At 45.1% G+C, this 27,344-nt stretch overlaps 1 long non-coding RNA gene across 1 annotated transcript in view; it reads right to left on the bottom strand.

Annotated features, from left to right (window-relative positions):
* Positions 1 to 14,129: 14,129 nt before the first annotated feature.
* Positions 14,130 to 27,344, bottom strand: part of LOC116573424 — an 84,923-nt gene continuing 71,708 nt past the window's right edge. Inside the window, exon 4 of the long non-coding RNA XR_004278787.1 lies at positions 14,130 to 14,670. This is a non-coding gene — a long non-coding RNA (uncharacterized LOC116573424). The remainder of the gene's footprint in view (positions 14,671 to 27,344) is intronic.

Raw genomic sequence — 27,344 nt, 5'->3', positions numbered from 1 at the left:
GTTGAAATAAAATGTTTTTCGTTGCCTTGCTACAGCCAGCTTTGGAATCCACTGCTGAGCAACAGGATTCTTCCCACTGACTACACTTTAATTTTTTTAAACTAGCAATGTTCCTCCAAAGGGAAGCTACACGTTGGAATCAACTAGAAACTTCTCAGTGATGAGGTATTTCATTAACACCCTGTCCCCATCGTTTTGAAGTGGCCTCTGTCTCAGGTCTCCTGGGCCCCCTTGACAGAGTAAAAACACTCTGTAGCTCCTGGGGACAGCTACTCTACAGCTACTTGACACAAGTGACAACCATGTTCCTTGAATTCGGGGAAGATGTGGGATTTCTTCCTGCACGCTTGTGAGGTACTGCAGTAAACAGCTCCTTGGACAAATACTTCAGGTCCAAGAAGTTCGTTTTCCACCAAGAAGGCAGTCAGGGGACATCAAGGCTCTGCTCCATTGTCACCCTTGTCACAGATTAGATGGAATAATGACTCTGCTTCACAGTGATACTAATGCAAACAGCTCCACTGAGTCTCTAGAAAGTCCAAAACCCATCTAGGAGCGTAGATGCTTCCTCCGGGAACCAACTCCGCTAACATCAGTAATTTGCAGGCAGTAAGCACACAGCAGATTATTGTTCAAAATCATACCTGTTCGCTCTCCCTTACCCTCTTGGACAAGTACTTCAGTTTCTACTATCGAAACAACTGCATAAAACAAAGGTGAAGAGTTCTATAATTTGGTCTATAAAAATGAACTGGACCAGGTCTTCCATAAACCAGAGCCCCAGACTAACCAGCTTTGCTCGTTCCTAAATGCGGTGGTCAGCCTGTCCCATGTCACACTGTCCTGGGGGTGCATTAAAGCCAGAGGTCTGCTGGCTTGTTTCCCACCCAGGGGCTCAGCTTGGGATTACTCCCCAGAGGACTGACCTACAAACTGGAGAAGGTGAGATGCTGAGAAAGGTTTCGGTAAAAAAGGACCACTCCTCTCCCTGCTACTTCCTGTCCTCTGTAAAGATAAGCATCACCAACTTTTCTTGCACATCCTTTGGTTAAAATATTAAAGCAACTGTATCTATTTGCATATGCTTTTAAAATAATCAATTAGAGTTAGGTTCTTTATATATGCTGTTCTCGGATTTTCCCTTAATAGGTTTTAATGATCATTTCAAATCACATAGATCTCTATTTCTTATTTATAGCATAGTTCTTTTTTATCATGATAAAATATACATGAAATTTACCCTTTTAAGGGTACAGTTGAGTGGCCTTAAGGACATTCAAACTGTCGGATGCATAACCATAGGCAACATCACTACTATCCATTTCCAGAACTTTTCATCATTCCAGACTGAAACTCCACACTCATTAAATACTAACTCCTTTCTCCCTCCCACCAGAGCATGGTAACCTCCATTCTAGTTCCTGTCTCAATGAATCTTTCTATTTCAGGTACCGCACACACAGGGATTTCATACAATATTGATCCTTTTGTATCTGGCTTATTTCATTACTTCATGTAATGTTTTCAAGGCTCACCCCTGTTGTGGCTGCTCCTTTTTATGACTGAATAATATTCCGCTGTGTGGACATACTCATCATTGGATGGACACTTGGGTTACTTTCATCTTCTGACTATTCCTAGACAAGTGCTGTTGAATCCCTGTTTTACATTCTTCGAGATACATGGCTAGAAGTAGAAGACCTGGATCATATGGTAATTGAGGAATTGTCAGGCCATTTTCCACAGCAGCTGCACAATTTTGCATTTCCACAAGAAATGAGCAAGTGTTCCAATTTCCCCACATCGTCACCAATACCTGTCATTTTCCCTCTTTTTTTCAAGCCATTGTTGTCCTAAAGGGGAAGGAAGTGGTATCTCACTCCAGTTTTGATCTGCATTTCCCTAACGATTAGTGATATTAAATATCTGTTTGTGTGTGTATTGGGCATCCATATATCTTTGGAGGAATGTCTACTCAATTAGCAATAATCGATCCTCAGATAAACCTCATTGGTTATGATACTGCCAATGTGCAGAGCTGGAGGAATGTCTACTCAAGTCCTTGGCCCATCTTTTTAATTGGGCTGTTTGTTCTTTTTTGTTGTTGGGTGATATCTATTTTTAAGTAAATTTTCGGTTGAGGTATTACATTTATAAAACACCAAAACCATCAATGCAGAGCTTGATGAATTTTCAAAGGGAGCACATGCAAATAATTACCACCTATGCCAAGAAACAGACTCTACCATGTCTCACCCCGCTCATTACCTGGCCCCCACCTGGATTTCTATCACTCATTTGGTTTTACGGGATTTTGCACTTCAGACACCTGGAATCATGTGGTGTGTACTACTACACTGTCTTTTATGTCTGGCTTCATTACTTCAACATCACGTCTGTAAGATTTACTTAGGTTGTGGCATAGAGAAGTAGTTTGTTTTCATCACTGCGTAGCTTTCCAATAATCTGATGATAATCACAATAATCTGTGATTCCACAATTCATTGACCCAGTCTACAATGTTTGGATATTTGCATCGGTTTCCACTAGGGCTATTATAAATGGAGCTGTTGGGAACATTCTTTTGTTTTATTTAAAGATTTTATTTATTTATTTGACACAGATAGAGAGATCACAAGTAGGCAGAGAGGCAGGCAGAGAGAGGGGGAAGCAGGCTCCCTGCCGAGCAGAGAGCCCGATGTGGGGCTCGCTCCCAAGACCCTGAGATCATGACCTGAGCTGAAGGCAGAGGCTTTAAGCCACTGAGCCACCCTGAGGCGCCCCTGTCTTTTGTTGATTATATGATGCAAGTCTGTGGCAATACACACAGAAGTAGACCTGGAGGGCTATATTGGCAAACATTTGTTCATTCTTACTAGTTCCAAGTTATAGAATTATGTTTCCAGCTCAAATTAAGTTATTTTAGTTTAAAACATTAAAAAAGCCCTTGTACCAAGTTATACTCCATAGAGCAGTCCAGTTACCCCAGAATAGTCTCCCAATTAATTTTAGTAATTCGTTGTATTGATGTACGTAATAAAATTACCCAGTTTCCTACCAAACAACCTGTAGGCTGTGTATTGGAGTTCTCCAGGGAAACAGAACCAACAGGAGATACACAGAAAGAGATTGAGTATGAGGGTTTGGCTCATGCAATCCTACGGAGACAGAGACGTCCCACCATCTGCTGTCTGCAAACCAGAGGCCCAGGGAGGAAAGCTTGTGGTCTGTTTCCAACCTGAATCTGAAGGCCCGAGAACCAGGAGAGTCAATGGCGTAAGTCCTGGTCTGAGTCCAAAGACCCAACAACCAGGAGTGCCAATGTCTGAGGGCAGGAGATGGATGAGCCAGGTGATGTGGAGAGCAAGTCCATCTTTCCTCCACCTTGTGCCTCTACTCAGGCTCTCACCAGGCTGGACGTTGCCCCTCCACTTTGATGGGATCCATCTTTACTCAGTCTGCCGATTCCAGTGCCATTCTTTTCTGGAAACCCCCTCACAGACACACCCAGAAATAATTTTTCACCAGCTATCTGGGCATCCCTTAGTCTACTCGTGTTGACCCATAAAATTAGTTACTTTTTTTCTAGTGTTTCCATTACAAACAGTGCTACAGTGAGCATCCTTACACATACAAATTAGCACAGTTTTGCAAGCACGATCATAGGTTAGACATGTACCAGCGTAGGAACTCGCCTACGCTGTACAGGACCCTGTCGCTGCACAAAACATTTTGACAGATGTGAGAGACGGTCCCCCTGAGAGGCTGCACACATTTCCACTCCCATCAACAACTCTCAGCTTGACTGCCACACACCGCCTCCCTCCCCTGTCCCCAACACCTAATTTAATTTCTTTCCAATTCAATGCATGAACAATGGCCCTCTTTGTTGCTCTGATTTGCATTCTTTAATTATGGAGTGAGGTTCTCACTTTCATTTTTAAACTGTCACTGAGTCAGTGACAGGAGGCAGCAGCCTCTTCATGCAAGGCACAGGGCAAATCTGACTCCAAGTTAGCTGTTGGAGGGACCAACCTTTGGGCTATAAAGTCTCCCCATAGTGTGTTGTCACTTCTGCCCCTGCTGCCCCTGCCATTATAACGGCTCTTCCAGGGCCAGGAGCAATTTGGGGCTTCAGGGGAGCACAGGGCGGCACAGAGGACTTAAGATTCCAGAAACCTCCCCTCTCACAGTTCTGGAAGCCAGAAGTCCAGAAGCAAGGTGTTGGCAAGAACGCCCTCTCTCTAAGACTCAAGGGAGAACCTGTCCCATGCCTTTCTCGTAGCTTCTCCGACACCAGCGCTCCTTGGCGCTCCCTCATTTGCCATTGCGTAGCCAAACTCCCTGCCTCCATGGCTGCCACACGGCGCCCTTCGTGTGTGTGACTGTGTCTAAATTTGCCTCTTCTTATGCAGACCCCAGTCACGTCGGATTAGGACTCACTCCGATGGTCTCATCTCACCTTGATGACATCGGCAAAGACCCTATTTCCAAATAAGATCGCAATGACAGGTGCGGGGTGTTAGGGTGTTTGGGGAAACACAATGCAGCCCATAATAGTGACCTAAATCTGGAAACTTGCCTCTAACATCTCCCCTTTCCAATCCATTCTTTCCCCTTGCCGCCCAAGCCATCTTTCTAAATTACAGGCCCTGTACTCCCACTCCCTTCCCTCGGGAACCTGTCACAGCTGTGGCCACCTGCAGAGTCAGTTCGAAACTCCTTAGCACAGGAAGACCTCCACTGTCTGGCCCTTTCTAACTTCTGCCTCCTCTCTCATTGCTTCCCCATCATGTGCCCTGCATCCCAGCAGCCCCTTCCACCTGCCTTTCCCCAAACCTACCCTGCACTTTGACTTTGATTTCTGTGCCCAGAATATCTTTCCCTCATCCACTCCACATCCTGAACTCTTATTCACCCCACACACCCCCAGCAAGTGCCACCTCCTCCAGGAAGCCTGCCCAATCCTCCCTGTAAGTGAATCCCTTCTCCCCTGTAATTCAGGACCTACTACTTACATCACTTCATTCTGCCTCTAGTCAGGTCTCAGTATGTGTGTCCTCCCTGCCAGATCATTTTTCAAGCCATGACACAGTAGCTCACGTAGGTCTCCCCACTTTTGCTCACCCCATGCTGAGGACAGATCCATATCTCGTATCCCAAGAGCCAAACATAGCACAGTAGGTTCTTGGCATGGAGTGTCTGTTCAATCAATTAATTCCTTGACTGCTGGAACCAGAACCAGGCTCATCGCTTGCTGGAGATCTGACTTAGTCCCGAGCTCAGATAAGGTTGCAAATATTAGGCACCAAGCACCGTGCCCTGCAAGGAATGGTGGCTCTTGATCCTGTTATTTTTTACCAAAAGGAGAGTGAACTTGGCTTTGACCTGGTCTAGATGAAATTGCATTTCTTCCAGAGGTTGAACTGAGTTCCTCGAGTATGAAAACACGGCAAAGTGGTGATGTTCAATGAGGAGAAATCTTGAAGCTTGTTGGTAGAGTTGAGAATGGCCCAGAATTCAGAAGGAAATTCCTCCGTGGGGACGTGAGCTACAGGGGGACAGGGGCAAGGCCCAGAGAGTTCTGTGAGGAAGGACTCAAGGCCTTCCACATGCTGCCTCCACCCAATCTCCTTTGCCTGCCTGACTTTGTCCCAGTGTTTCCCATCTCAGTGAATGGCTCCACTATTCACCCTGTTTTGTAAGTTGGGACCTCGAATGTCAACCCTAACTTCTCCAACCCTCCATTTCTGAATCCAGACTGCATCCTGTCAAGTTTATCTCTTGAATGCTCTCAGAGGCCCGGGCATTTCCACAATCATCTCAGGCCAACTGCCCACCATCCTTCCCTGGTTCCCTAACTGCTCCCCCATTCCCATTCCTGGTCACACTGCAGCCAAGAGGTGCTTCCAGAATGGAAATCAAGTCACATATAACACACATACTCATACACACACAAACACCCGTTCATAAAACCTTCCAACAGTGGTTTCCCATATGGTACTAGAATAAAAAAGAGAAGTTTCGGGCAGCACCCTCTAGGCGCTGCACAGCCTGTGGGAGGGTCTCCTCCTCAGACGCATCCTGATTTGTTCATCCCTCACTCACTGCCACACTGGCCTTTCCTCAATTTCTGCAGCATGCACGCTCTCTCACCTAAGGTCTTTAAGCTTGCCACTCCATCCTTCTGGAATGTTCTTCTTCCTTGAACCAGGTTAGCCCATCCTCACCCTTCAGATTTCCATTCAAGTACCACTTCCCCAGCAAAGCCTCCCCTGCCCCTTCTGAAAAATCAGTTCTCCCGGTCCAGAAAGAGCAGATCTGAACAGGTTAGAGATGACATACCATCCGTCTCTCCTCTTTAGCACTTTTCGTGGCTTGTATTTTAGTGGTTCGCTCCGTGATTATCGGATGCCTGTTTTTCACGTGCTGCTCTGTAGGCTCCGTAGGACAGGCACGATGTTTCTTCCTCATTACTGTGTTTTCATGACCTGGATGAGTGCCTGGCGTGTAACAGGTGCACAGTAAACATTTGCTGGACGGAGGAGTAGGGAATGAATGAACACACGCCTTTGCATTTGCCCATGTCCCACCGATTGAAATCCCAGCATCCTGCACCAAAGGGCAAGGGGAAGACCATTTGTATTAGGGAACATGTAAAGAGAGAGTTACTGGTCACCCAGCCTTTCACAAAATAATCTCGGTAGGGCCAGAGCTGTGGCTACGAGGACAGTGAGTGAACAAAGCACATGGACGCACCGCCCCGTAGACACTAGTTTAAAACGCTCCCCAAGCAACTTAGATAAAACTGCTCAGTGAAGTTTTCTGCACTGATTTGTCCTTTGGAACTATAAGGGATCTCTGCCAAGAATTATCATTTCCCTTTCAGCACAGGTAGTGTTTCTTCTGAGAAAATTGCCCCATAGGTTTGGCTGCCTCTCTGGGCTGAAGACAGAGAACTGATGTCTACACAACGGGAAAGGACCATGGCTTTCCTCATTCACTCTGCCAAATGGGCGTGTGGCTGGCCGGCTGGCTGCAGTTACTCGTCCGCCTCCAGGAATTCAAGCAGAAGCTGAAAGAAGGCGCTGGCAGGAATGAGGATGGGAACAACATCAAGGGGTGAGGCCCCCACTGGCGGCGCTCTCTCCACACGCCAGGCTCGGTGTAGAACCCCCAGGCATTGTCCTGCGTGGTCCTCACGTACACCCTTCAGATGCGGAGTCACATCTGGTGGCTGACCGAGGAATGAGTGGCTCAAAGAGGTTAAACAACTTGGCCAGAAGCCACATGGAGGAAACCATGGTCCAGGGGCTGAGACCCGAGCGGCAACGCACGCCCTCCTGGACCATAAATGGAGTACATCACAGACCTCCCTCCCCAGCTCTCCCGCCCTCCAGCCTAATCGGTCCTACAGCTAAACACGGCGCACCAAACCCACAGCTGAATGCCAGTGGAGTGGCTAGAAGTCTAGAAACTCTCACAACAGCCCTGTGCAGCATGGCATTATTATCCACTTCCATGGGCAAGAAAACAGAGGCCTGGGGAGGTCAGTAACGTGACAGAGTCACGTCATTACTAATGCCCTCCTGGTATTTGACCCCAAGACTCTGGCTATAGGACTCCTACGCCTTTGACCCCTTTTCCCATAGAACATTCCCCTCTTCTGCCTGTAGCCAGTATCCCTCTCCTCCCTCCTCACGCAGAGTTTCCCAGGAACACCTAAGAACAAGGGACTAGAGAACCTGATGCCTGATTTTCTTAAAGCCATCCCGGTTTCCTTGCACTCGTGGCAGGAGCAGACGGCAACAATTATTTGTCTCTATAGCCAGAGATGCTGAAAACATTGAAACATGAAGTCAGAGACCACTGAGCAAAAGAAAGACATTGTATAGACCTCACCAGTTGGACTTAAATTAATGCTGTAGAGTCTGTTCATTTGGAAACATCAGAAACCCTAACAAGATTCTTTCTCCAAAGCTGCTTTTCCTGTTCTCAGGGCAGCCTTATCCCACCACACAAGCTGAAATCTCCACTGCCGAGAGGCTGAAACAGACTTCCGGATTTCTAAAAGACTCCTTCCCTCCTCAGCAGTTCTAGCAAGAGGTCAGATTTCACAGGAGACCTCCATCAGTCTCCAGGCACTTCAGAGCCCAAGGAGGCGTGGGGATGATGGTTCTTTGCACAGTTTAAATTACATTTGCTGAGAAAGGAGAGTAGCCAAAACACAAGTGAGAAATCCCATCAGTGTTTCCCTGACAGAAGAGCTCTTCCATTATGACTTCAATTATTCCTCCAACATTTCTGATTAAAATATAATCGCTTTCAGGGGGTCCACAGGAGATAGGACTCTGGAAAAGAACTGATTCTCTCTGCACAGAAATAAAAAAGATCTAGGATTTTAAAAGATACGATCTAAAGTTAGGTACATGGTATTTGGGCAGGACCCAACCACATGTAAAATTCTTTGACACACTATACCCCAAAACCTACCCCACAATCAATCAGGAAGGGGGCACATGTGTGCCCACTGCAGCAAACCCCATGAGGGCAGGGATCTTGGTCTAGAGCAGAGGTGGAATTTTTTTTTTTTTTTAGGATTTTATTTATTTAATTGAAAGAGAGCAAGAGAGAGAACACAGAGGGAGAGGGAGAAGCAGACTCTCCACTGAGCAGGGAGCCCAGTACAGGGCTCTATCCAAGGACCTTGGGATCATGACCTGAGCTAAAGGCAGACGCTTAACCAACTGAGTTACCCAGGCACCCCAGAGACTAGCATTTAATTCATGCCTAAGAAGTATTTATTGAGTGATCAAATAAGTAGAGCTGAACCCAAATATCAACCAATAGGGAAATGTTCAATGAGTGAAGGCAGAGCAAGTCTATGGAACAGAGGCGAGAGGCCAATTGTAAGCCTACACGAGCATGTAAGGAGTCTTGGTAAAAGTGCTGGCAGCAAAGTAAATGTCTTGCATTATCACATTTTTTATCAAAATGAAAAGAACAAAAGTCCTGGAAGTGTGTGTGTGTGTGTGTGTGTGTGCGCGCGCGCGCGTGTGTGTGTGTGTGTTGTTCATGGGCATTGCAAAGGGTACGGAAGAATGCACACCAAACTGTTAGCAGTGCTGTATGTAGGGAGCTGGACTAGAAGAGGTGGTTTCTGGAATCCAAGACACCCACTCTTTACTTTATATTCTTGTCTGGGCTAGAATTTTTAGCAATCAGTATCTGTTCATCTTGTAGGTTAAAGAGTGCGTCAACAATACCAAAACCTAAAGTCTGTTGCCTGCGGAGATCTCAGTTGTACAAGCTTCTACGTTGCCGGTACTCTGAAGTTCCCGGCATTGATCTGTCTCTCCAGCACTCGTGGGGTCCCAGGTTGGAATGTCAGCCAGGTTTGGCAGGTGGCCACAGGACAAGATTGGCCTGGCCGGTCACTTTGCATGAAGCATCAGAAGCAAATTATTCCCTGGCTCTAACTTGGAGAAAGTCATGTAGGTTACGTGTCATTGGAGTTTTGAGAGGGAGCTCTGGGGTGACGGACACCAGTGACAGGTCCACAGTAAACACGTTATGCCCAGCAGAGAGGGGCTTACGGTGTCAGTGCAAAGTGCCTACTCACTGGAGGTCCAGAGAGCTGACTGTGCAGGTGGTGGGGGGCCCAAGAGAGCCCTTGAAGGCTGTTGCTGGTGGCTCTCCTGGCTACCCGAAGTCTCCTTTCTTCCTTTGTCTTTTTTTTCATCTTCTTTAAACCCTCCAAAGGGCTTCCTACCCCCTCCCCTGCCGCCTCTGCCCCCAGTCTGCAGGGCTAACGCTACTCTGTTCTGTCCTCTCCAGTGATGTCCCCCAGTTCCATCTTGAGCTCCTCTCTCCAGCCCACGCCTGGCTCAGAAATAAAATACTAGCCCCCCCGGGGCACCTGGCTGGCCCACTTTGTTGTGTTGAATGTTTGCCTTTGGCTCAGGTTGTGATCCTGGGCTCCTGGGGCTCAATCCCAGGAGTCCCAGTGGTCAGATTCCCTGCTCACTGTGGAGTCTCTTTTCTCCCTCTCCTTCTCCCCCTCCCCCTGCTCTCTCTTGCTCACTCTCTTTCAAATAAATAAATAAAATCTTAAAAAACAAAAACAAAAACAAAAACAAAAAACCAGCCCCCTGCTTCCTGCCTCTTAGAACGAAGAACTACCATCTTCTTTTTTGGTTTATTTTTCAGTTTATTACCAATTATGAGGGACAGAGCAGCGATTACAAAAACATGCGCCTAGAGGAATTGTGCAGCATTGCGCTGCAGTTCCAGCATTGGTCATCATCAGAAATACCCAAAAGCTCACAGCAGGCTCCATCCCTAAAGATTCCTGGGGTTGATAGATGACCAGATAAAATTTTCCACATACCCTTAACATTATTTCACACATAGCTTAAATGAGTGAAATCAATGGAAGATATTCTAAATTCACCAAAAAGAAAGCTAAACCAATACTGACAGTCCAATGAATCACATCCAGCGATAACATAAGGAACCGAAAAGAGCAAGAAAAAAAAAAAATGAATGCCACAAAAAAAAGAAAGAAAATTTTTTAAAAGCCTGTACCTTTTTATACCTAAAATTAAGTTAAAATTTTCTGGAAAATATTCCAGAAAATATTCTAATTAAATATTAATTGTACCATCCATTAGTGTATATTGGAGATATAAATCATTGGCTTCCCCCAGAAACCCATAATTCAGTCTTCAATATTTAGAAATTACAGCAGTAAGAAGATAGTAAGATTCTTATCCTGTTATTACATAAAACTGAAAAACACCAAAGACATGAACATATGGGCCAAATGGTAGCCAAAGGAAAAATTCTATTTTTGGCTACAGAAGAACCTAACATAACGGCAGCCTGGGCCGGCCTCTTGCAGTCATGGTTTGAGGAGGCAGCCCGAGGCCCTTCTGGTCTGAGTGCAGTATCCAGTGCAGCCCAGGTGGAGAGCAGAGCTGTCCGGGAGAGGAGACAGGGTCAGGCTGCACCCCTAAGCCATACTCAGGGCAGGGGATGGAAAAATGGCATGAGCTCACGCAGGGTCTATGGGCTTGCAGAGTTTGGGGAGCCAGGAATCTGTGGACCCCAATAAGATCTCAGCCGGGAGGAACTCTGATGGCCTCCCTCCCTGCTCAGACGTCCAGAGTTTCTTTGATCTGCAAGTGATAGACCCACCCTAGTTATATGGAGGAGGGGGGAAGGGGAGCCCATGCCTTCTCTCTCCACATCCACCATTAATATGACTTGGTTCCCGCAATATTACATACAGCACAGTTCAGACTGCCTTCTGGAGTTAGACTCCACAGCTAAAGGGCTCAGTCCCCAGCAAGACAGCTCTCCTTTGGCACACAAGCCACAAGCTCGGGGGTCCGCAGGCCACCTGCACTCTGACCCACGGGCTATGACTGAAACCTTCCTCCATCTCACCATAGCAACAGCAAGGACATATTGATTATGTGACAGTCAGAAATTGTATTAGGTCCTCAACTTTATAAAATAACTTAGGAAATTTATATTAAGGAAACACTGACTCAAATCAGAAACAGCTGAGGATGAAAGATAAAGTGATTGGGTATGATTGAACTATTGAAACAGATTTGTGTGATCTGATAACACAGAAAGCTCCAAGCACACAGCAGCACCATTCTGCCTGGGCACCCAGAGGCAGACGCATATCACACAAGGACAGAAAAATCTCCCCAAATTGCTAAGAGCTGAGGTCAGCACTTTCTTTCTGCTTTTGACTCCTGTTAAAATCATTTATCCCATGGATACTGCTCTGCATAGTGAGTTGATAGAGAAGTAGTATTTTCCTTCTAGAAACAAGTGGACAAAAACCCCTTGGATGCTCAGAATCTTGTTAGGGTTGTGACACACTTCCCCTTTCCCAAGCTCTCAAGTCTGACTGGAAAGAAAAGACCGATGCCCGTAAAGTACCCCTCAGACCCCTGGCTTGTCCAACATTGACCTCTATGATCTCCATCAGACTCAGTAAACAAACGAGCTTTGGGCAGCTTCTTTTTCAATATTCTATTTACATAAGACTATCTACAGTTCCCCTTCATTCTAATTTAGAGGAATAAATATCAGGTCTCCCTTTTTACAACCCCAGTGATTTGTTAGCTCATCGAGAGGTTGGATGGGTGGGAGAGGGAAGGAGTGCATCCTGGAGCAGATCAAAGAAAGTTCCAGTTGCAGGATGGGGGTTGGTGATGGGGGCAAGGCACTATTTCTAGTCTGGCTTTAGGCTGCATGATACTGTTGGTGAGATTTCTCTTCAAACAGATATCCCCTCACGTTTTTCTTTTTGTAGACAGGCTGGTTCTCAGCTGTGCTTATGCACAAAAAGTAAAGCACCTGGAGGAAGCTAAGAGGTTGTGGTTCTCCTCTTGGTTTCATCTGCCACAGTGCTGATCCTTAACCATGAGGTTTAATCAAAAGGACAGTTTCATGCAGTGACTGGCAATCCATGGGCCACACATCTTGCGGGGAAAGGAGCAATTTCAAAGACTCTACAAATGCACATGGCAACAAACACTGCCATTTTTATCTTCATTTAGTTGTAAAAAATAAAATGACACCAGATACATGCCTATAGGTGCCGTTAAGATTAACCCGCTTGACCACTGGGTGTTACATGCAATGAGTCATCGAACACTACACCAAAAACCAGTGATGTACTGTATGTTTATTAACTGAACAAATTTAAAAAAAAAAATACAAACAAAAAACACATAAACGATTCCTTAACTTATCCATTGCATTTTGTCATTATATAGGTGCTCAATTAACAGATTCTGAAAAGCACAACCACCATAGAGTGAAAATCTGTGCAAGTTTTTACCATTAAAATAGGCTGCTCCTCAGTTCCTTAGAAGTTGGGAACTGCTTGTCTAGTCAATTTGTTTGGGTACCTAGTGAGGATGCTTTGCCCCAAACCCTAAATATTTACAGCCAGCAGAGAATTCCATGCACTCCATGACTACTGGCTCAGGGGGATACAAAGTCTAATCAGAAAAGACCCCTAGAGGTGCCTAAGCCAAACAACATTAAGCACAAATGACTCTTTAAACAGTAAGAAGAGTCTCTTTATGAAGCCTATTTTTCCAAGCAAAATGCCCATGGTAGTTCAGCTGGAAGGACGCGGGGGTTAACCATTCATGTCCAGCAAACATGTTCCTGTGCCTTTCCTGAGTGCACTGACTTGTAGGAGGGCTAAGAGTGGGTGTCATAGGCTGAATGCCCCCACACCCCAGATTCTAATGATAAATCTGAACACCCAATATGATAGCATTAGGAAATGGGGTCTTTGGAAGGTGCTTAGGTCATGAGGGTGAAGCTCTCATGAGTAGTTGTTTGTGCCCTTAAAATAGGGACCCTAGGGAGCCCCTTTACCCCTTCTTCCTTTTGAGGACACAGCCAGAGGATGGTCATCTATGAACCAGGAAGCATGTCCTCACTAGATACCAAAGCTGTTGGCACCTTCTTGTTGGACCTCCAGCCTCCAAAGCTGTGAGAAGTAAGTGTTGGTTAAGCCACACAGTCTATGGTATTCTGTTGTAGCAATCTAGACAGACTATGACAACTGGGCTCTGTGCTCAAGGAGTTTCCATCTCCTGGGAAAATGGAAGACTATAAATGATGAGTGTCTACTGCATGTCCCACAGACGAATGTGATTAGCAGTTACCTAGGGAAGAAAGTGGTAAACTCCAACAAGAGAACCACAAAATGATGGACCCCACAAAAGAGAAGGTGAAGAGAGATTTGTAGCTGATGGAGATCAAGGAAGATACCTGAAGAAAGCAAAATTTGATCTGGTCTTCAGAGAAGATGATTTCGTATGGCTGCTGGTGGACAAGAGAGTCGGATCTTAGGCAAAGTATAGCACTGAGACTTGGGATTTATATGCATTTCATGGAACATGGACTTACTGGGTTCCAAAGACAGGTGTAAACGCTAATGGTTTCTTTCCTTCACCCCTTAGTCACTGCGGGCCATGTGCACCCAGAGATGGGATGGGAGCCAAGCCTGGATCAGCCTGTGATCCTAGCATCCCAGCCAATAGCTCTGGTACCACCAGCCTTGTCCGGGCAGAGGGGGGTGTTTTCCAGCTCTGAAGCCCTGCTGTATGCCACACACAGGTGAAGCAGATATCCTCTCTTCTCCACACCATTGTCATGGCTCCCACCCAAAGCCATGCCATGCTCACCCCTCATTGCCCCATTCTCCCCCATAGCCTTTCTCTCCATGGGGCTCAGACAGTCCAGGTCAGACGAGCAGCACCAATGTCAGAGACCAAGCCCAGCCCAATTGTTTTCTCCACACCACACCTTCCCACTCAGCTAAACACACCTGAGAAATGGCCTCCTGGGAGTAGTTTGTCAGAAGGTGGATTCTGGAGAAGTAACTCAGGGCCCTAGACTTGGGGAAAAGAAATGGGAGATACCTGGCCTCACCTTCTAGATTCAGGTTAGTTAAACTTAGTCTGAAAGGTTTTTGTTCAATAGGTTTGGAGGCAGAGTTGTGCACTGATACTTGTTTATCCAAACATCTTTAAATGATGCCACCATACATCCAGAGCCAAGAACCACTACAGGTTCTCCCAAATGCCAGGAGGAAGTCAACATAGTTCGTCATCTCAAGGCCTCTGGGAAAGAAAATAAATATCATAAATACCAAGGACTGGATTTTTTTTTAAAGATTTACTTATTTAAGAAAGAGAGAGAGTGTGTGTGTGTTTGTGTGTGTGTGCGTGTATGAACAAGGGGAGAAGCAGAGGGAGAGAGAGAGAATTGCAAGCAGACACCCTGCTGAGGGTGGAGCCTGACATAGGGCTCAACCTCATGACCCAAGCTGAAGTCAAGAATCAGATGCTTAAACCATCGAACCATGCAAGTGCCCCCAAGGATTGTTTTTAACCAATGAGATGTTGTATTAAATGTGTGCTCAAGACCCAGCAGAGCTTGGGTCCCAGTAACTCCAATCTTTAGACGGTTTTTAACCTGGCACAGGGAGTGGGGAATCTGCAATTATCCCTCTGTGTTTGCCTCTATTTCTGCATCACTTTACCCATTGTTTCAACCACAACGAAGAGTCTGGAAATGGAGACTGGCCACAAAAGACTTCAGCTGCTGGAATAGTACTAACGTGACCCACACGGTAAAAACTTAAATGAAATGTGAACCACCAGCCTATTAGAGCTTTAGTGGATGCTCGGGGTAAAATTCAACCTCTCCACTGTTCCTATTCTAGCCATGTAGTCCGTCAGTCTTCGCTCTGCACACCCTGCCATTGTTTCCCCACGACTTCCGGAGTTGCGATAGCCAACTTCCGGCTGGCACCCATCCGGATCCAGCAAGGCAAAGGAGATGCTCCTTAACACGCTCTCTGAGAGCCTTCCTCAAGGTAATGTTTCACAGACCCCTATTCACCTTCAAAATGGACGAGAAAAACAACCCCATCTGACTATTTCGAATGCTTACGTTTTTTATTATTTTACAAGAAATGGTATTTTAAAATAGTACTCAGAAATTAATATTTTAAAAATCTTACCATCTTATTATTCAGATTTTTACAAATATGCCAACAAAGCATTACCTTGTTCCAAGTGGCTCAAAGAGCCATTAGAAGAAGATCTTGTTCTTTTAACCTTCCTGTAAGTATATTTCTATTATGCTGAAATCTATGTTAATATCATAATGGCTCCACACTGCCAGCTAATGTGATGTATTATGAAGTATGAAGAGCTGAGTAATTTCCATATTATGGGACTCAAATCTATTCTTAATGGGCACCTAAATGTGTATTTATGTATTACCTCACAATAAATCACAGAAATGACCCAGAAGTTTTTAAGCACGTATTTGAAAACTCCTAATAGCTCCAGAAACCTCAATAAATCTTACTGTACAAATTAATATGTAATGTTTCATTTGACTTACACAAGAAAAATGTATTTTAAATGCCTACAAAAAAAAAAAACACATCTATGTATGTCACCTTTGAGTTTATTTGTCAAGAGGAGAAAAGGAAAAAAAATAACATGCATATTCCTGAAAAATCTATTGATTTAATTGCACTTCTCATAAATGAGATGTTTCATCCAAAAAAAGGAGGGAGGAGAATATAATTCGAGGAGAAGTTTTGAGTTAATTATTCCAGATAATTTAAATTAAATTAACACCCATTTGAAATATTCAGATTTTTGGAGCCCATCTGAGGTTTGAATTCCTTATGTAATACAATCACATCAGGTATCTTTGGAGGATCTTCGTCAATCTCTATTCTAGGATTCTTCCAGCTCTTGGCACAACCAATCGTGGCCATAAGATTTTGGTGTTTTCTTTAAGTCTCTACCCAAAAAGGTCTAGATTGCTTTTTCCTCAATGGAAAGAATGAAACTCACTCTGTTGACTGAAAACTAGAAGTCACCCTATAGAAACCGCATCGTAATGAACTGTAACTCGTTAGTTGCAGGTGGACCTTTTCGGTGGCATGGACTTCCTCCCACTCTCTGGGCTTGTTCCTCCTCAGCCAGGGATGCTGGTAAGGTGAACCGTCTTGAGCCCACATTCACACTAGCAGAGGAACCCCCGCTCCATGTCTAAATGGTTTCCATTGACCCTCCCGCTCTACCCTCGGTCTCCTCCACTCTGCACTGTGTGCTAGAGGCCCTCAGTGCCCCTCTTCTATTTGATTCTCTATGACTGCCAGGCAATAGAAGGAGAGAGGAAAGTGACACTGTGTTATCTATGTCCCCTGGCTCACTTGCAGTCTCTGCACTGTGCAGGTCCCTCTACCAAAGGCCACAGTTCTTGCTGGGAGGTCCTCCCCTCCAGCTTCAACTATTCCCACCAGATTCCAACAACTGCCCCTTAACCAAGTCCCCAGGGCCTGTGCCATTCACCTCAGCCAGGTTTTCTCAGTTATCTTGCACATTTTTCAGCAGCAAAAACAACCTGGGTCTTCAGCTCTAGCCCTGTTTTCTTGCAAGGGAAGAAGCTTTATACAGTTGGACACATTTTGGGTTTTCCTCATTTTGTTTCATTTCTACACTAATTTGTAAACATTGATTTTTGCCTGCTTTTCAGGTCAATTTTTTAATTCTGCACTTGTCGAAATAAAGATTCTTGTGTAATTTAAAAAACAGTAATTTAATTATATAATGATGCATATAATTATAATTTTATGTGTTAACTTGTTCAGGCCATAGGATACCCAGATATGTGATTAAACATTATTTTCAGGTGTGTCTGTGAGGATGTTTTCAGAAAAGATCAGCGTTTGAACTGGTGGACTGAATAGAGCGGATAGACCTCCGCAGTGTGGGTGTGCATTATTCAATCCACTGAGGGACTAGGGAAACTATATTTGGAAATAGAGTCTTGGCAGGTGTCGTTAGGTAAGATAAGGAGTAACAGTGTGGACCCTAATGACTGGTATTCTTATAAAAAGAGAAGACACAGACAGATATAGAGGGAAGAGACTATGTGAGGATGGGAGCAGAGGTTGGAGTGACGCATCCACAAGCCAATGACACCAACGACTGTGAGCAACCACCAGAAGTCAGGAGGAGGCATGGAAGGCTTCTTCCTTGGCCTTCAGAGGAAGCATGGCCAGGCCAATGCCTTGATTTTGTACTTCAAGACACCAAAACTGTGAAAGAATACATTTCTGTCACTTTAAGCCACCTAGTTTGTGGCATTTTGTCCCCAGAGCCCTAGGACATGAATGCGGGGGTGAGTGTTTTCCCACCACATGAGCTTGCTGGCATCTCTTAGGACACAAGACTCCCATTCTGTCATATTGTCAGTATGTCAGCCATTTCAGTCCTGCATCAGTAATTGCTGTGTTTCAATAATGTGACTTCTCCCCAAGAATCTCTCCATGTGTCTCTCCACACTCAGTCTTTCCTGCCTCCCTCCTCTCCACCCAAGACCCTTTCCCCACTTTCTGCAAGAGGTCAGAAGAGTCCCACAAGGGAGAAAACCCCCTCCCCAGGTGGGCCCCAGTGGCCCTTTAGGCCATGGACAGCAGATTATGGCAACTGTCACCACACAGGTCACATGTGTCTATGGCCATCATGTTCCCAATGTCTTCATCAAGCCAAGACTGTGATACTTTAAGATGATTTCTATTCTTTTGTCGCCTTTCCCCCACTGAAGCAGTCTCTGTTTCATTGCTTCAGGGGAGGAATACACTAGCAGAAAACCACCAGTCTAAAACTTCTTGGCTTTTGTTTTCCAAATCCTGAGCCCAAAGTTGGACGGAGCTGGCGGAAGAGGTAGTGGGGCTCCACGAAACAGGGTGGGGGGGGGGTCCTCCCGTGGAAGGAGAGCGGCAGGGATCTGGCCTCCCTCTTCCCCCATCCTGAAGAGAGACAGTTGGACCCAGAAAGGACCCCAAAGGATATCCTCAGAAGCATCAAGTGTCCCAGGCTCCCCACAACTCCAGCTTCTAACCCAGCACAGAACAGCCCCTCATTCTGAAGGATGAGCTGCTCAGCAGAGGGACAGACAGTGGCTGGAGAATTTTTCCTTTCCCAGCTCTGGTCATAGGAATCAAGGGATGTGGGGGGAATCCCACAACTGAGATGGGATTCCCCTAGCCTGGCAATATGAGGACTTGGAGCTAAAACTTAGGTTTAAATTTCTAAAACTTCAGTGCTATTTCTTATACACCTGAGTCTATGGTCTAAGCTCTGCTCAGGTTCCCTCTCCACTTCAGGGAATGTTGAAATGGTTGCAGGGCAGGTGAAACTTACAATTAAAGTAAAGGGAAGCTTGCATTTCTTATTCTAAATTAGGCACCATGGAAATAGAGCTTAACAGAAGACGTCTTCCAGAATGTCCCCAGGAGCACTTCCCATAAGAGCCCCATATTGGAAACTTCCCAGTGCCCATCAGAGGCAGAATGGGTAAACAAACCACGGTATTTGCAAAAAAGGAAAGAGTGCCCAGTGATGAGAATGAGTTTTCAACTACACACAATGTGAGTAAGCCTCACAGACAAAATAGCAAGTAAAGGAATCCACAGGATTCCTGTTATTTAAACCACAAAAACCGGCAAATGCATCTGTGCTATTAGGAATCAGGGGCATGGCTGGTCTTGGGAAGAGACAGTGATCAGGAAAAGGCATGAAGGGGCTCCTAGGATGCTGATTAGTGTTTTTGAGAATTCGCTCAGCTGAGCACTTATGATATGGACACTTTGCTGCATGTATATTTCCCTTCAATGTTAAAAAAAAAATTAAGGTAAGGAGAGAGTTTCAGAGAAAGTGGGCAGAGACAGAGAAAACTACGCTGAGACAGATGGAGGCAGACAGGGACAGACAGGGACAGCACTGACAGACATCCCACCCTCTCCAAAACCATGAGGTACGTGGCCATCATTGGGGTATTAAACACACCAGCTAGAGATAAGGGGCTGGGGATGAAAGATACGATGTTTGAAACTACAAGCCCTGAGTTGACATTCCACCTGTTCGTAGGAAAGGTTGGCACGCAACAGGCAACCGCAAGCATTGTCCCCCTTCCCCTCCCTTCTGACCACCTGCTGTCCGTGAGCAATGGCGCTGCGGCTTCGGCATTTCATAATAAGCAGAGCTGTGCAAACTCTCTGAATGAGGAGAGGATTTCTAGAGCCAGAGACAAACATCTGCATTCATTTGTTCCTGAGTGTGGTCAAATATATAGCTTGCAGAGTCTCGGGGGATGGGGGAATGGTGCCGCTCACCCGTAAGTCATAGCAATTTAATGACTGTTACCAATTGCTAAATAATTTTTTTTCGAAAACCGTAATATCACTGGAATCGTGTAGAGGCATATAAAACTGGGCTCAGGGTATCCCCGTTTTGGGAAGGTGGGATATCACAGGCCCTGCCTCCCACTCCTTCTGGACTAACCTGCATCCCATCCAAACCCATACACGGCACAGACTCGCTCACAAAGTCCCTCACCAGGGGTTTCTCAAAGACCTGAGAAATGTTACATGAGCTAGGGACCTACAAGCCCCTGGAGGATAGAGCCATGGGTTATTAATTGCTGGTGTTAATATCCGCCAAAAGTGTATATATTTGGACACAACCCTCAGGACTCCTCAAGCATTTTCCCTCTTGATTTATTCTTCTCCCTTCTGTGAATGCATGTTCCTAATCTGCATTAGCAGTCCTCTAACGACGCCGTGTCAGATCCAAATGTCATCTCATTATTTCTGACACTCACAGAACCCACACCAGTAAAAGCCAATTATAGGCTAAAGAAATCCCAGAAGACCTTGCCCACTGCAACAGCTAATAAGCTTCAGCATCGTTATACTCGGTGGTGGCCCCCTACAACGGAAGTCTGCGCATATCTGTCCTGGGCAGTGGGCCCTTCCATTCACCGGGGGGAGGAGACTAGCGGGGTAGAGCTGGCTGTCTGGATGCTCTGGCAGGAAGCCGCGGGATTCATCAGCAGCCAGACGACGGAAGTGCTCTGTCTTATTCTGGCAGACACGGGAATCGGCTTCAGATCATGGTTCATTGACAGAGTCCACGTGGCTGCCTGGGACCGCATTTCTAGATCCCGCGCAGAGCTCACCAGAGGAGACATGTGCTGAAGACCTGCAAGTCCGGAGTGAAGCAACAGCTATTGCTCTCGGAAGGTCGTCATGGGATGAGGGGAAACCATGGTGAAGTCGGGGTGGGGGGATGGGTTTTGATTTGTTCCTTTTCTCTCCTCAAAACACACCCAAATCTTCTTCCTAAATGTCAACCCGCTAGCCAACAGGACTGTCTCCAAGAGAGAGAAGGATGGCCACAGATGTCATCCCCAGCCTCCTTGGAGGTCCCCCTTCAGCAGAGGGACCCGTGTGGCAGCTTCCCAATTTGGGCAGCAAGCTCCGACTTTCTACCCGGGTCGTACTTCCAGAGGACTGGTTAATGACTCTCCTCTGACCCTCCAACTCTCCGTTCCGGATTCTCTTTTCAGGTTGAAGGACTGACTTGTCACTGGGGACAACAGAGGCAACCAGCAGGAATTCATTTCTTCATAAGTATTTACCCAGAATCTTCCATGGACCAAGCATTAGAGATACAGAAGGAGAAAGACAATGAGTCCCTGTCCTCCTGAGCCTGCACAGCTAGCAAGAGGCTCTGTCACACTTACAACATCCCAGACACTGGGCTAGTGCCCTACGTAAAGGATTTCATTTAATCCCCACAAAACCAATTTTATAACATAGGTACTATTATTACTTTCATTTACAAGCAAGGAAATAGAAGCTTAGTTAGGTTAAGAAATAGGGATGCCAACTCCAGAAGGCATATTCTGACCTACTTTACCATTCAATGCCCTTGAGCAAGAAGATCCCCCAAAATACCCACACAGGATTCCAGTTCAGAAGGCCCACACGGCAAGAACAAGCCAGACCCTGAGCGAGCTTCCCACCTCATGCCCAGAGCTTTTATGTGGCTTCCGTTTCTGAGAAAAACACTACCCCTGGAACAATGCTATTTTGGTACCTGTACAAGCCCTTACTGGGGAACCGTGGATGCATGGTCAAGGCCAGCTGCTGACCAGAGGCACAGCAGGAGAGCCAGGCAGGCCCAGGCCCATGGAGGTGGTGGAGGTTGTTTTAACACACAGAGATACTAAATTATAAACTGAGTTCAAAATATGTTACTTGATCTTTCTCTGTTAATAAATAAATAAGTGGTAGAAGGAGCCAAAAACAATTCCAAGAAGAATGTACAACTGTTGGCGGTGGTTTTCCTCAGAGACGAGGGAGAAGGGGAGTGATTCCACAGAACCCTCCTTGGCCAGTCAGATATTTCATGATACCTGAGTTTTTTAGCAGTGAGGATACACTTTTGTAAGCAGAAAAATAAACAAATGACGCTTCTAAGAAGGCCAGGAATTTACACTGTAGTATTGGCTCATTTAGAAGGCGTCTTCACTTTGGGGTGCCGGGTGGCTCAGGCGGTTAGGCATTGGACTCTTGATTTCAGCTCAGATCATGATCTAACGGTCGTGAGATGGAGCCCCACGTGGGGCTGAACTGAACTGAATGTGGAGCCTGCTTAAGATTCTCTCTCTCCCTCTCCTTCTGCCTCTCCTCACCACCCCCACTCGCAGGCACATGTCTGCACGTTCTCTTTAAAAAAAAAAAAAAAAAAAGGCATCCTTACTGCAAGCACTGTTTGTGCATGGGCAGCCCAATGGCCCAGACCATGCCTTCCACACTCTCTTCCCCCAGCCTTTGCCTGCGTGTATGTTCAGAGAAGAATGCTACATTGGCAATTGCAGTAATGAAGTCCAAGTTCACCCATAACTGATCTCGCCTTATACCTCTTTCCCAACTCAAATCAAGTCTAAACTATTAATCATTCCAGCAGAGCCCAGAAAAAACTGCACATACTGATCTTCTGAATGTTATCACCCACTGCTCAGGAAATATTGAACCCAAAAGAATTGGACAGCAATTTCATTACAATTTAAGAATACCATTTATAACATTTTTTGTGGTCCTATCACAAAGCAATCTGTAAATACATATTATTCAAACTGATATGCTGATGAAAAGGACAGATTTGAGTTTGCCAATATTCTTCTTGGATTGATTTTTACCTTTTTATGTCAAAGAAACTTTGCAAGGAGACAAGTTTTCTTCATTGACAGCATCTGTAAGAGCCAGGAGTGTAACTATACAGCTGGGCCCCATGAGAATTAGTCTTTCCGAAATCAATAAGAAATCCCAGTTCTCAGGTTGTCGTACATGGCAATATCCCATTCTTTTTTATGGCTAAGTAATATTCCATTTGTGTGTGTGTGTGTGTGTGTGTGTGTGTGTACACACACATACAATTCCACTGTGCCATATATACCATATATTCTTTATTTATCCATTCATCTCTTGATGACTACTTGGGTTGCTTTCATATCTTGGTTATTATACATCATGCTGCAATAAACATAGGGGTATACAAAAAAAAAAAAAAGAAATCCCAGTTCTTAGGGATTTCTAGTCCCATTGTATGGTTTGGAACAAAATAAAGACAGATTTCTGTACTAATTTCATCTTTTAGTGAATCAAAACGTTCAAAAAGCACAAAACTGTGGATTGAGCCACATCGAACGATCTGTGTCTTCCCACCCACTGGCCATGTGGACCTCCGCCCTCTGTCCTCAAACTCCCCACCCCATCCGTCCTGCTTCTCCTCAGCCCCGAGGTCGACTTTCACTCTGGGAGGCATTACAGAATATTTGCCACCTCTTAAATAGAATCAATCCACAAATCTTCCCGGATTCAACGCTTTCACAGAGTTTGTATACTCTGAAGTTTCTTTAAAAAAAAAAAAAAAAAGATTTTATTTTTATTTGTTTGACAGAGAGAGACAGCAAGAGAGTGAACGCAAGAAGGGGGAGTGGCAGAGGGAGAAGCAGCCTCCCCACTGAGCAAGGAGCCCGATGTAGGGCTCGATCCCAGGACCCTAAGATCATGACCTGAGCCGAAGGCAGACACTTAAGAACTGAGCCACCCAGGCGCCCCTGAACTTCCATTGTTGAGGGCTCCGTGGAGCTAGGGACTGTTTCTACTGCCTTTGGCCCCTGTGCCCAGGCTGGTGTCCAACCTACACCCTACACTCAGTACTCAACACTAGCAAAGGTGATGCTTTGGCTGCCTCATGCTAAACAGACGTCAGCTTCTCTGGAACGCTATTTCCTCATCTGGAACAGGTATAAAATTAAATAAACACTTTGAATTGCGGGAACATCCAAGGCTGTAGCAGATAGGAAAGCAATTTGTAAGGTATGAACTCATATATGCATTATAGGATGACTCAGGGGCTCAATTCAGAGCAAATCTGAATTTGATCTAAAGAGAAGGAAAAGCATAGTTTTCCAGTTTTAACTCTATATTCTTTCCAATTTATGCAAGCCCAAATAAAGAATCCACTTACATTTATTAACATATCTCTGCCTTATGTGAATTTTAAATCTTAACAGACTATCCATAAGATCTTAACTGCCTTAGCCTACAAATTTTTCCCAGTTGGTCTCTCAGTGTATACATATATAAATAAAATGCCATATATACATATATACATATATAGAGAGATACATATGCATGTATCTACATATGACATCTTATTGGAAAGCTGAGAATAAATAAAAATTAAGACAGAAATGATGTTTTCTTTGGCAAGAAGATTCTTTTTCAAAATTGATGTAATCTGTTCTATTTTTCTTATTCAGAAGTTGCCTTAGGAAACTGTATTTGATATCCCTGCAGAATTTGGGGGCGAGGAGTTAATACTTTAAGTAATCTCTATGCACAACATGAGGCTTGAACTCATGACCTCAACATTAAGAGTTGCATGCTCTACTGACTGAGCCAGCCAGGTGCCCCCTATCCCCACAGAATCTTTAGATCTACTATGAATTAATTTTCTAGAACATTTCTCCCTGTTTTCCCGTGTTCTCTTCTTCTTACTACTTTAACTCAAAAAGCAACAAACATGCCTTCTATATACTTAATTATCCCTGAATTTCAAATTAATGTGAGCACTTTCCAATGCAAAGGCTAAAATCCCAACAGCAACAATGAGTAAGCAGACGGGCTGCTTACGGGGGAAGCACCAGAGAAAACCATGTAACCTACTTTATACACCTTCTCCAGGCAAAATAACTCTAGGTTCTTTACCACATTATTAAAGTTGTAAATTAATCCAGCTTGAGGGGTTGGCCAAGAAGTAACAGCTACGAGAGTGGGAGAGTGGGGGAAGAGATTAGATGAGGAGGAAGAACTGCTGTCCGCTGAGGCGCTGATGCCAGGCCTAGGGAAGGATGCCCACTTCCTGCCACCCGCAACAGGGCTCCCCTCCACTGATTTATTCTAAAGTCCGCCTTCTGATGTCTGATGTTGATGGAGAGTAGACAAAGCAGCATTCCATATGATAGCTGAAAGCCCGTTGGATTGCTTTAGGAACAAGAGATCTTTCTACGGACCTCTGATTTTGCTGTTAACTCGGCCATTTTACCATTTTGGACAGGACACTGCATCTTTTTTGGTTACTGACTATAACAAAGCAGCTCCCCAGCATGAGAACTGTAAATTCAATGGGAATAATAGCAAGTGTACCCATTAGGGGATGTTGGCCTATGGCGTGGCTGATGAGGATTCAACCAAGTGATAGGTACTCTATTCTTTGTAAATGTCAGGTACTTGAGTATTTGCAAATAAAGGTATCTCATGCCCCCTTCTTTTGCAAAGTACATGAACCACTGGCTAGTCTCTAATATAGAGGTAGTGTGGAAACTACTAACCTGCTAACTATTCTTGGGAGCCAGCAGGTTGTCAGTGTTCAGACTTGCCACTTAAGAATGGCTTGTTTAGGGGTGCCTTGGTGGCTCAGTGGGTTAAAGCCTCTCCCTTCAGCTCAGATCATGATCTCAGAGTCTTGGGATCAAGCCCCACATCCGGCTCCCTGCTCATCAGGGAGCCTGCTTCCCTTCCTCTCTCTCTGCCTGCCTCTCTACTTGTGATCTCTGTCAAATACATAAATAAAATCTTAAAAAAAAAAAAAGAATGGTTTATTTACATACCCAGTCCTTCACAATTCCCATAACACTTAAGGAATCTTCATTCATATAGGCAAATTTATATTTTAGCTGTTAAAATGTATGCTCCAATTCCAACATTTCTGGAAACTATGATTAAACACTCACTGTTCACTAAAGCAAGGAAAAAACCTCTGCTTCCAGCCAGGGTACTGGTATTCCCAGACCCTGCATGGGCCTTGAGCGAGTCACCTTTCCTCCCTGAGCCTACACTTCTCCAAAAGTGAATGCTGAAGTTTGATTAGATCTAGGGTATAAATAAGCTTCACTGTAAATCAATCAAAACTCATATTATGCTGAAAAGGATAGTGAATCTGCATCCAAGCCTGGTGGGAGAAAGTGCAGAGACTGACTGGCAGCATCTGAAACAAACAAAAAAAGTCAGAGGGTGGAGAGGCACTACCCTGGAATGACTGCTAAGATCTCTCCAATGTCTAAAATCCATGCAGAATATGAGCTCTGGCATGTACTTTAATGTCACCGGTTCCAGAAATCCAATTCAAGCACAGTCTCTTAGGAAGCAGGGAATGGGGGAGTGATGCTCACCAGATTGTCTCTGGTCATAAGGAGTAGAGAGAGAGAGACAATCCAAGAGATGGGACTGAGAGAGAGCGACAGAGAGCCCTTGCCGAAGGCCATAATACGCCACCCCAAAATGTGCCACTTTGGCATAAGGATTTTTTGAGCTATAGACAACAGAGAAAAAGCAAATGCCACAAAGCTCTGCTCTTCCTCATTCCGTGATTTTGCAATTGCCGGGCTATGCACTCAGCCAAACAATTTCTTGGTCCCTCCGTGTATGAAAAAAATCTTCCACTGGCATCTTGCTACCCTGTGAAACAGCCACAGAACAGTATATGGAAACTGCAGAGAAGGGCCCTCAAACTCCACTGGGAAATCTTGATAAAAAAACATAGACTCCTGGGTTCCATCCCCAGAGAGTCTGATTCCATTTATCTGGGTAAATCTCAGGAACCTATATTTTAAACCAGTTCTTCAGGTTTCTGGAAAGTGGAGAGTAGAGGGGACCACACGTGGGGAAACTTGCAGGGTAATCCATCATGCAGAAATGCTAGGAGCAAAAGACCCCCATTGTCCCTGAAATGAGCTGAGAGTCCTTCCTGATTTGTATCTGATGACATCCATCAAACATGTTAATGCCAGCCACAAATTAACGACTTTTAAGCAATTTGTGTAGGTGGCAGCTCATGTAATCAATCTTAATTCACAAACACTGCTAACTGTCTCCACAAGGGTAATAATGTATCCAACCTCAAACATAAATCTCTCAACAGAAATTAAGTGGGTAGATGTAGGACTCTGGTGGGCATCATTCAATGTCCCAAGAGGTAGCATTAGGTTAACAGGACTGGAGCTGAAAAATCAATCAGACCATCAGTAAAGTGCCTGTCTTGTCCTGTTCAGAGCCACACCCAATTTCAAAGCCAAGGCAGGGACTTGGGGTAGAAACCTCTCCCCTCTGGGAGGCAGGTGTGCTGTGAACCTGGAGACCATCTGGACGGCTGTGATCACTTGCAAAAAAAAAAAAAGGAGCATGGAACTGGAAAAAAGTTAAGTTAATCTCCGTAACTCAGGCAAAGAGCTCGTGCCCTGCTTCAAACAGTGAAAATGATTTTGAAAGATAGAGCCCAGACGTTAAGAGGTCATGGGTTGTCTATCCAACACCCCTTCTTTGGGGAACATCCTTTCTTGCTACC

Source organism: Mustela erminea, chromosome 14 (genome assembly GCF_009829155.1).
Source record: "Mustela erminea isolate mMusErm1 chromosome 14, mMusErm1.Pri, whole genome shotgun sequence".
Classification (NCBI taxonomy): Eukaryota; Metazoa; Chordata; class Mammalia; order Carnivora; family Mustelidae; genus Mustela; species Mustela erminea.
Note: the sequence above shows the minus strand (reverse complement) of the source record. Positions and strands in the feature narration are given on the sequence as shown.